Source organism: Manis javanica, chromosome 3 (assembly GCF_040802235.1).
Source record: "Manis javanica isolate MJ-LG chromosome 3, MJ_LKY, whole genome shotgun sequence".
Taxonomy (NCBI): Eukaryota; Metazoa; Chordata; class Mammalia; order Pholidota; family Manidae; genus Manis; species Manis javanica.
Genome location: NC_133158.1, coordinates 213,633,283 through 213,643,685, shown reverse-complemented (window position 1 = coordinate 213,643,685; position 10,403 = coordinate 213,633,283).

Sequence of the window (10,403 nt, the reverse complement as noted above, 5' to 3'; positions counted from 1 at the left end):
GAGGGATGATTCATTGTTGTTGTTCTCAAAGTCTCATATTAAGTATTCCATTTGCATGTTTATTCATTTATTCAATGAATCTTTATTGAGAGCCTATTATGTGCCAAACACTGGACCAGGTATCAGGGACATTTCTTCATCCCAAGATACACTTACATGCTTAAAAGTACCCAAAATAGCAGAGATTAGTTGCAGTTAACCTGACAAGCACCCCAGTGCCTTTGTGGTGTGGCTCCTTCACACTGTGACAGTCTGCACTTCAGGGAATGGCAGCTAGTTCTTATGGACTCCTCTGACATTTCTATTTGACCTTCTTTCAGATGAAAGCTCACCCCTTACTGTCCTTACCTCTCTTCGTGTTACACTCTGAAACGTTCCGTTTTTCCAAGGATCGCTCATGGCGAGGGGTTAGTTAATATACCCCCAAGAGCTTCCCTTGGGCATGGGGGGGAATGCCCGGCCCTGGGGAGCCTGTGGCCCGGCCCCTGTGGGCTCCCCTCCAGCTCCTGCAGCCTGCCTCCGTCTCCCCAGCCCTCCCAGGGAAGCTCAAAGCCACCAGTCATGTGAACTCCAGCCAAGGAACGCAGCTCCCGGGTGGGCTTGCCTCCCCCTGCACCCCACCATCCCTGCCCCCTACTCCTCCGTGCCTCTCTCCTGTTTCGTGCTGGAGATCTCAGTGAGGGGATTCAGAGGAGATGCCGAACACAAGACACAAGAAGCCACTGTTATGTCTGAGTCCCTTGCTGCTGGTTAAAGAGACAGAACACAGCAACCAGGGGGGCGCTAACCTCTGAGAAGAAAAACCAGACACAACAGTCGGCCGCACAGCGCAGGTGCAATGGTCCATTTTATGTCTCCCCCACACTATTCTCTCCCGGAGCTGCGAAGTAGAATCTGCGGCTCAGACTGGCTGAGAACCTCCCGCCAGCTGCTCCCTGACATTCTTCTAAGAAACCCTAGGAACACATTAACTTGAAAGCCCATAGTTCCCTGTGACCAACCGCAAGCAGTGCAGAGGTCGGTTGTCAGAGCCTGTGGGGGAGAATCCTTAAGGTGCGGAAAGAGCAGCATCTGCTGCCCAGCATGGACGGACATGAACAAGCAAAGTTAGAGATCACGAGATACAGGGAAAGAATCAGATGCTTTTTTTCCAGAACGTTAGTGCCAGAAAAAAACTAAAGAATATCTGTCTCCATGTTCTCTTTTTAAAGATAAGGGCAAGTTTCAGGGAGACTGAGTGAGGTGCCCCAAGAAAGACACCAAGCGGACTGCAAGTGAAGAGGCTCTCAAGCTAACACTTGCCCTGCTGCACCGCACTTCTCCAGACCTAGCGAGTTTTTATGCATTACCATTAAGGAATTGCAGAACAGACTTACAGTCTGCCCACGATTATGGGATAAGGTCGAGAAAAAATATTAAAGGAAATGTTTGTTGATTACCTACTAGTTGCTTATGCTTTTGGAGGTAGGATGGGTGGGGGGGAGCACTAGAAATCATTTAATGACAGCTTTTACTTTATTTAGGAGATGAGAAATTGACAGCTAGAGGATAAAGAATAATTCAAGGAAGTAAAGGGAAATGCATAGGTATTTTCTGTGGTTCCCTCTGCTGAAATTCAGACAAGACTGACATCAGTGTGGCTGGAATTATCCTCAAAGACTTGGTGGGTAAGTGCAGACCCCTGTGGTCTGGAAAGCTACATGCGATTTAGGTAAGCAGAAGGTATTTACATAAACATGGCTTTATGAATAAGCTTTTTTTATTAAGCCTTTTAAACTCTGACACTTGTGGGTTTATCCACAAATGTCAAATGATACTGTTTAAGTGTAACTTTTTAAATATCATAGTTCTTATCTGTATGAAAAATAAATAAGAAACAACAAGAGTAAAAAATAAAAAGAGGACATTTTTAAACTGGATAATATGAGGACACATAGAATGGGGCCTTAGAGAGAGAGAACATTTCACACAAAGTCATTAAGAAACTGTAGACGATGTCACTGGGAATGCATATCAATTCTAGAAAAGATCACTAGAGAGTCCCTAAGTCTGTTTAAACAAATGGCAGAGGAATTCTCTTTTATACTCAGAGAAAGGGCATGTTTCTGCCTTCAGAAATAAGTGGAAAATAAACTTCATCTCAAAATGACTGAAGAAATTGCCCAATGTAAAAGAAAAATAAAAGTCAACAGCTGCCCTATTTTTACCTTTTGAAAGCAGAGGAGCTTGCAGTCCTGATTCTCTCCCACTCTCATTTTTGCCCGAGCTCTCTTTTCCCCTTTGTTCCTTCTCATTTCACTTCCATGCTTTCCTCTTTTCTCATAAGTTTAGGAATATTATGTGATAATGGAAATTACATATTAAGATTGGTGCTGCCATTGAGTTAAATGCATATAAATGCCAAGGAAAAGAAAAAAAGGAAAAAAGAGAGAGAGGTGGGGAGACACCGCAATATATATAATAGAGCATCAGTGACAGAGGCGTCAGTGGCAGATAGATCCAAATGCAAATTTTGATTCATCTGCATTCTATTTGCGTGACGTGAGGCTAGTTAATTAATATCATTGAGTTTTCTATTCAACATCTGTAAAATAGAAGTAATAAACCTTTGGTTTGTTTAAAGGATGGTTTAAAGAGGCCTAATGCAGTTCTGGGCTAGTACAGTGATAAAAAAATTAATTCTCATCCTTACCTCCTTGCTAGAAATCAATAAATATTTCATACTTTCTTTTCTCTGTTATAAGAAGGGTAGATACTTGTGAATTTCACTATAGATAAGATGCAAGGAAAGTGCATTTTTTAACTCCACTGACATCAAATCAGGATATTTTCCCATGGATGAAATAATTGCAATGTGTATGAGTGAGTTTTAAATAGATGAGTGCATTTCCTGAGACCCTTCGTTTTTTACTACAAAAAAGAGTAGAAATGTGCAACTATTTTGAAATGCACACACAGGCACTTGAACTAAGCCCACACATCTCAGATTTTAGGGGGGGATGTGAATTTGATTTTCTAAATGTGCTTTGCCCAAGATACCCCTAAATTCAAAAGCAATTCCTGTGTTATTTCATATGACTTTATTCTGAATAAAAATAAAGCCCAGAGTAATATTGTCAATATCCAACAAAAAATTTTAATTAACCATTTAATTTAAGTAAATGAAATTTTCAGATGAAAAGATACTGTTTCTCCCTAAATAAATTCTATCACAAAATTTAGAAATCTCATTATACTAGCCCCAGTTATACTTTGATTAAACGCTAAGGAGTTACATATCTTTTTAAAGTATTAAAAACCAAATCTACAACTTAAAGTCAGTATGAGAATAAAAACCAAGTAAGTCTAAATAAAATATATGTCAGATGAATATTGTTTTTCAAAGATTCTTATTTTATTGTATTTGTATATGCCCAGAGTTACACAGAAGTGACCTGCACTGTGAAAAGTAATATAATGGTATTAACCATCATTTAGCCTATGTCTTTTCTCTTTTTCATACTCTTATATTTCTTCTTCCTCTTTTACTCTCTCTCTCTCTCCTTTTTCTTATTCATTCAGCACTTATTAAACACCAGGTCACCTCTAGACACAGAACAAGTAAGAAAGCTATGTACACACTTGTCCTTTAGAGATTTATTTTGTCACTGTACACATTTGCGGGTCCTTTGGGGACCCCCTTGCACTTGTTTCCAAATACAGTCCTTCCACGGAAATGACATGGATACCTTGACTTTAATCAAAACCTCATACTCTAAGGACTTTATGTGGTTTTTTTCTTTTGGATATTTCAAAAATGAAGATGCGCCATTAAAGACAGAGATTTTTTCCAACTTACAAAATATAAAAGGTAATATATGTATACATCAGCTTCTGAATCCAGGTCTACACAAATGATTTAGGAAAATAGAGGCCAATATGTTAGTCAAATGACTGATTAAATTGTGCCTTGAAAAACTGTATCTCAATGAGTCATATCTTTGACAATCTAGGTCTTTATCAAAATGGAGGGAAATGTTAGTAGTAATTATTTAGGGATTTATTACCATGTTTCTATTTTATTTAAGTATCTTCAAATTCACCCAGGCCTAGCTCATTCAAGCAGAAGGTCACAGAAACTCATTTTCCCTTTGCTCCAGCCTTCATCCTCACTAGCTGCTGCCATATTTTCCTCTCTGTTCCCAACCATAGTTTTTATGTGAATCACCCAGGGGGGTCCAGATTATGGGGAGTTGGGGAAGGGAAGAGAAAGGAGGGTAAAGTTTCAGAGCTGCTGTGTTTCCAATGTCTGTCACCTGATTCATTTCTCTGGAGATCTCGAAATTTCCATCCATAGGCCACTCAACTCAGAATCTTAACCTCAGCCTCACAAACCAGGAAACCCAGGCTGTGAAGTCTCTTGAGTCTTGGTTCCCTCAATATGTCACAACTTTATCTGACTCACTCGTTCTCCTCCTATAGCATTTATTGCCGACGCCTTACACCGTGGACTGGAAGGGCTTGGGGGCTTCACTTTCTTTGTTGTTCATTACTGTTGCTATGTTATCTTTAAAAATAATGATTTTTCCAGTTACAAATTCTTGACCTACAAACTGCTTTTAACTTCAGCCTTCAAAAATTCCATTGACATGACAAGGGTTTTTATCAAAATCAAATTAACTCCAAACCCACATCAGAAGACCTGGAAAACCTCAATGCAGTCACAGCAGTGCCATGAGATTGATGCAGTTGGAGCTGAGAAAGAACTGAATCAAGGGTAGCTAACGGGGCAACCAGAGAAGACTGCAGTTGGGTCATTCTGCTTGCCCAGCACACACCCCAAGGCATGACCGGCTCCATCTTTACCACACACTGTAAGGAGAAAGGCTCTCTGGAGTGGGCTTTCCTCAGCAGACCAGCACGGCGGGCTTTATGCAGAGAAAGACGGCCCACGAGGCCAGAAAACCTGTGATGACAATAAAACGAGAAGCCTGCGCATCCCAAAGAAAAGCCTCACTTGTTCACGCCAACACCTCAGATCAGCAAGGAGACGGACGTACGCTGAATGAAGGCATGGACGTAAAGGACATGAACAAGAGTTTACCAAAAAGCTGCCGATAAAAATAGAAGGGTTAGTTCAGCCTGTAATTGGGGACATAATAATATTGCTGCTACTACTAATATTTATAAATTTACATATAAAATTGATTAGCACCATGCATGGTCCTAACCCTATTATAGGCATGGATTCATATAAGTATCACATGAAAGTATTATTATCCCCATTTTATAAATAAGAAAAATGAGATTCAGAAAATTACAGCACCTTCACCAATTTCTTACAGCAAATACACGCGGGTGACACTTCGAGCAACAGTTTCCCCTGACTCCAGCGTATCTGTTTTTAATGACTAAGATCTGGCTTTAAATTTCCAACTTGAACAGTAATATAAAAATTTCCATTGATTGGATTGGCAAATACTTAAATGATTGATGATGTCAATATTAACTAGGCTGGTGAGAGTGTTATTTTTTGAAACATTTTCAGCAGATAACTTATCAGTAATTTGATGCAATCTAAATATGCATCAAAAGAGGAACAGGTAAATAAATTATTAGTTATTATGTATAATGGAATACTATGGAGTCTTTAAGTATTCAAAGCATATCTGTATCTAATAATATGAAAATAAATCTGGATTCTATAGACTGAATGTGTCTTCCCAAAATTCATATGTTGAAATCCTACCCCTCGGTGTGATGATATTAGGAGGTGGGGCTTGGGGGGTGCTTAGATCATGAGGGTGCAGCCCTCAAGAATGGGATTAGTATCCTTATAAGGGGGACCCCAGGGAGCTCCCTCGCCCCTTCCACCATGTGAGGACACAGGCATCTACCTGGAAGCAGGTCCCATCAGCTGGAACTGTTTGTTACCTTGCACTTTCTAGCCTCCTGAACTATAAGAGAAAAATATTTGCTGTTTAAGCCACTCGGTCTTTGGCAGTTTTATCATAGCAGCCAAACAGAGCAAGACACCAACATATAATGTGAAGTAAAAAAGCATGTTCCATTTTATGTAGCAAGATCATACTCTTAAAGATTATATGTATAACGCATGTGTGCATATGTTTATTTACACATCAAACTATTAAGTGTCCTTTTCAAAAGGAGAGGGTCTTAGAGAACATTAGAGGATCTTTTATTTATTTTTCTTTTACTAATGAGTTTATTTTCCTTTTTAAAAATAACTTTAGAAACATGTATGACCTAATCTTTTGTAACATAAGAAAGAAGGAAAAGAATTAAAAAATAGATTTCACCCAAACATAGCAAGTCATAATTTCTATATTCAAGTGAAAAATCAGCTTGCTGTAAAAGTACCTGAAATCTTCAAAGTGTATAAATAAAACTGCAAATGTTTGAAATATAAACAGCAATTTGTCTTTGCTTTTCATTTGCATGTATGCTATTACTTGGGATTTTCCATAAGGATATGAGGAAAATAGTCTAAGATTCGGTCTTGCTGATATGGCTACTACTTTTTAGACAACATAGTTGTTTTCTGCTTGCTTTTGAAGTGATAGGAAGAAAGAGATTTTAATAACAATTAGTGTAGATGACAACCACTAGCATTTTATAGCCATTTATTTCCTTGATTTTCTAGAACATGCTATCTCAGTTGCTTATGTGAGGTTACAAATCTGAGATGTGGCCAATAATCCAACTGCAGTCAAAGAACTCTATCATGTACAAGAATGTGTCACCTGTAACAGAGTCTTCACTGATCTTACCACCATAGGATGAGGCATTGGTCCGCTTGGACTGCCACAGCAAAACACCACAGCCTGGATGGCTTAAACAGCAGATATTCATTTTCTCACAGTTCTGGAGACTGGAAGTCCAAGATTAAGGTGTCAGCAGGATTGGTTTCTGGGGAGGCCTCTCTCCCTGACTTGCAGGCGGCTGCCTTCCCTCTGTGTGCACACAAAGAGATAGATTCCTCTTGTCTATGAGGACACCATCCTATTGAATTAGAGCCTAATTAGACCTTAATGATTTCATTTCACTTAAATTACCTCCTTAACTATCCTCCAAATATAGTCATGTTGGGTGTTAGGACTTCAGCATACGAATTTGTTGAATTCCCGAGCAGGCATAATAGGCATTAAGTGTTTCTGACCTATTAAGATATCTAGTCTATCTCAGAAATATAATTAACTGATTGTATGAATTCCACTTGCGTTTTGTGGTAGTGGGAGTTGGCAGGAAGCAGGGTAAATGAGATGCTTGTATATAATTTTGAATATATAGCCTCTTTTTCAAAACATAGTTTTAACAGTGTTACATATGACTTTAAAATTTTATTCAGTTTTTATTTTAGTGTGTAATACATGTACATGTGCATAGTAAATAGTAAATTGTAACATCAGATAAAGGAAATAATTCTTATAATCAGAATATCCCCAGTCTTTTATGGGCCTGAGAATATAAAATCATTTCTACCTTAATATCTGAAACTCAGCAGTTTCTAATGCTAGATGCTTATACAAGTAAACCAGCCCCTTACTAAATCTCTCTCTCTTATTTTTTTAATCTCTGTTAGCTAGCAAGAATTTCTTACGTGTGATCTAAGTCAATGCCTGAGCTTGAGCTTTTAAACCAGCTTTAACAGCTCTCCTAATTGGGGCCCTGAAACCAGGCTGCTGGGATGCAACTCCCCCGTCTGGAAACTGCCAGACCTAATAGTGTGTGGATCTTGGTATTTTTTTAGACTTTGAGATTCTTATTTCCAGGCTGTCTTAGTCTATTTGGGCTGCCATAATAAACACCATAGCCGGGTGGCTTTAACAACAGAAATTTATTTCTCACAGTTCTGGAGTCCGGTACATCCAAGATCGAGGTGCTGGGCAATTCAGTTCCTGGTGAGAAGTCTCTTCCTGGCTGGACAACTGGCATCTGCTAGCTGTGTCCTCGCAAGAAGGGAGAAAGTGCTGGTGTCTCTTGCCTTTTGCATAAGAGCCACCAGTCCTTGTGGCTTAGGGCCCCGCCCTACAACTTCCTTTGACCTTATGACCGCCTCACAAACCCTGTCTCCCAATATAGTCACATGGGGAATTAGGACTACAAAATATGAATTCAGGGGAACACAAACATTCAGCCTAGATCATAGACCCCATGCTGATTTGAAGTGCCAATCTGAAGTGACCCTGGAATGTGCAGTGACAAATTGAAAGTGACTTTGGCGAAAAAGATCAGTGTTTTGGTGTGGCTGTGCTTCAAATCCCACTCTGCCTTCTTGTCTTCAGGTTCAAAATGGTAGAAAAGATCAAAATACTTCAAGATATAGTATACTGAAAATGCCCATATTAGATTCAAAGGAATGCCTTAGTTTTTTTCTTTTATTCACTCTGCCAGATAAATTTAAACTCTCAGATCCCTGGAAATCACTGTTTTTAAGTGTTCCTTTGAGTTTTCTGACATTTTTCATGCTCAATTAAAGATCTAATACACATCACCATTTTTCATACAAACATGACTCCAAAAATTTGTCTGAAAGGCTGAATTTAAGCCACCCATACATAATTTTTTATCCATTTGTTAACTTGCTTTCAAAATAATGGGCTCTTTTATTAAATTCAACTAGCTTTGTTTCTTTTGTTTTTTAATTTGCTTGCTTGTAATTTAGCCACTGTGTGTGTTTGCAGACATAAAAGATGGAAGATATCAAAGAGGCTAGAATGAAAACCATTTTTTCATGCCCTAGAATTTTTCTGGAGGCTCTAAAAGATTTGAGTGTAAGAAAGGAAAAATTATATTTGTATTGTTTAGAAGTAGCTGTAGTAGCAAATTTAAGCAAAATAAGTCACTCTCTGTCTCTTCTCATTTTGTGAAAGCAGAGAATTTTTTTTTAAGATTTATCTCATGAAGAAGAGTCTCTTCTTTTCTCATTATTTTAGCAACAGACATCATTTTCTCATGGTGACTGTGGGACTGTGACCACATAGTTATCTACTGCTTCTCATTATATTTAAGCCTAATAGGAGCAGGGATAGCCTTGTTACTGGGCGATTGTAAATGTGCTTATTATCTGTGTCTCCTCTGAATTTGCAGCATTACAGTATGTTCCGTCTCTTGTTTTGTCAGCAGTAAGAAAATATTTTTTATGGCCCCTGTTTATGCCAAGTTATAGTGCAATGAGAATGTCGATCTTACTACAAAGAATGGGTTGCATTAAGGATTAAATCATGTATCCCCCAAATTAATAAATTCATAAAATTTTAATAACAACCTACATAACTACATTAGTACTTTCTTAAACTCCAGCATTAGGAAGGTATACCCTTGATTCATAGCAAATATGCTTTTACTTTTCATGTTATTTGCCTAGGAACTTACCTATAAAGCAATCACATAAAATATTATTTTCCTAGGCTTTTTAAAATTATAACAATCTTTTAGAATTCACATCACTTTGTACATATCAAAAAAGAAGCCAACATAGTACTTTATGAATTTAAAGTACTCCCTTTAGAATCCTCCTTACTTAAGTTGTTAAGGGAGAGACTATTCCGTTCTGATCACCATTTGTTTTAAACTAAGAATATAAATCCAAATTCTTAACTGGATCCATGCTTTTCTAGACTTCCGGGGAATGTCAGGCTCAAAGATAACAGTCCTTCAACCTGCTGTGGTCACTGCCACGGCTCCGACCCACAGCACAGGGCCTGGCACGCTGAAACATTTACTGAACAAATGAATGAATGAACAAATGAGCCTCATATTCTCTCTCCTCTGAATTTACTCAGTGTTGACCACCGACACTAACAAAAACACCTGGTTAATTTTAGCAGAATGAAAACAATCTAGCAGTCACCTAATGCTGGAGAGTTTAAATAAAATTAGGCCGGTCAAGATAAACCCTAAAGAAGATAAATCCTCAGCAAACTCAGGGATACAAACATTAAGAGATACGCAAACTTGAAAGGACGATAGTACTTCAATCATTGTGCCTCTAAATAAAAATGCACAAGCAAATAGTCTCCATTTTAGCTTCATAATGAAGCAGCATCTCTAACATTTTACGCAAAGCATTTTCTTGCTCTCTGCCTGTTCTTTTGCCCAAAGGCATTTTTCCCTTATTGAAAACTCACTTAGGGTGCAGCGTTCATTCAGGAAAATGATCTCAGCTATTCTTATACTTTACAGGGACTGTGAATTCTAATTTGCCAGGTTTTTTTTAAATCTATTCAGACAATGTACTCATAGTTGTACAGGAATAGGCAGGGAGGGCGTCCAGAATGAAGACCCCGTCGTGTGGGAAGCAGCTTTCTCTACCCACAGGTCGTTTCATTGCCTTGACTCTTGACTCATTCGTTCGCTGCCTACACTCAGTTCCGGTTTATTGTTTTGTTTCTCAGTTCATT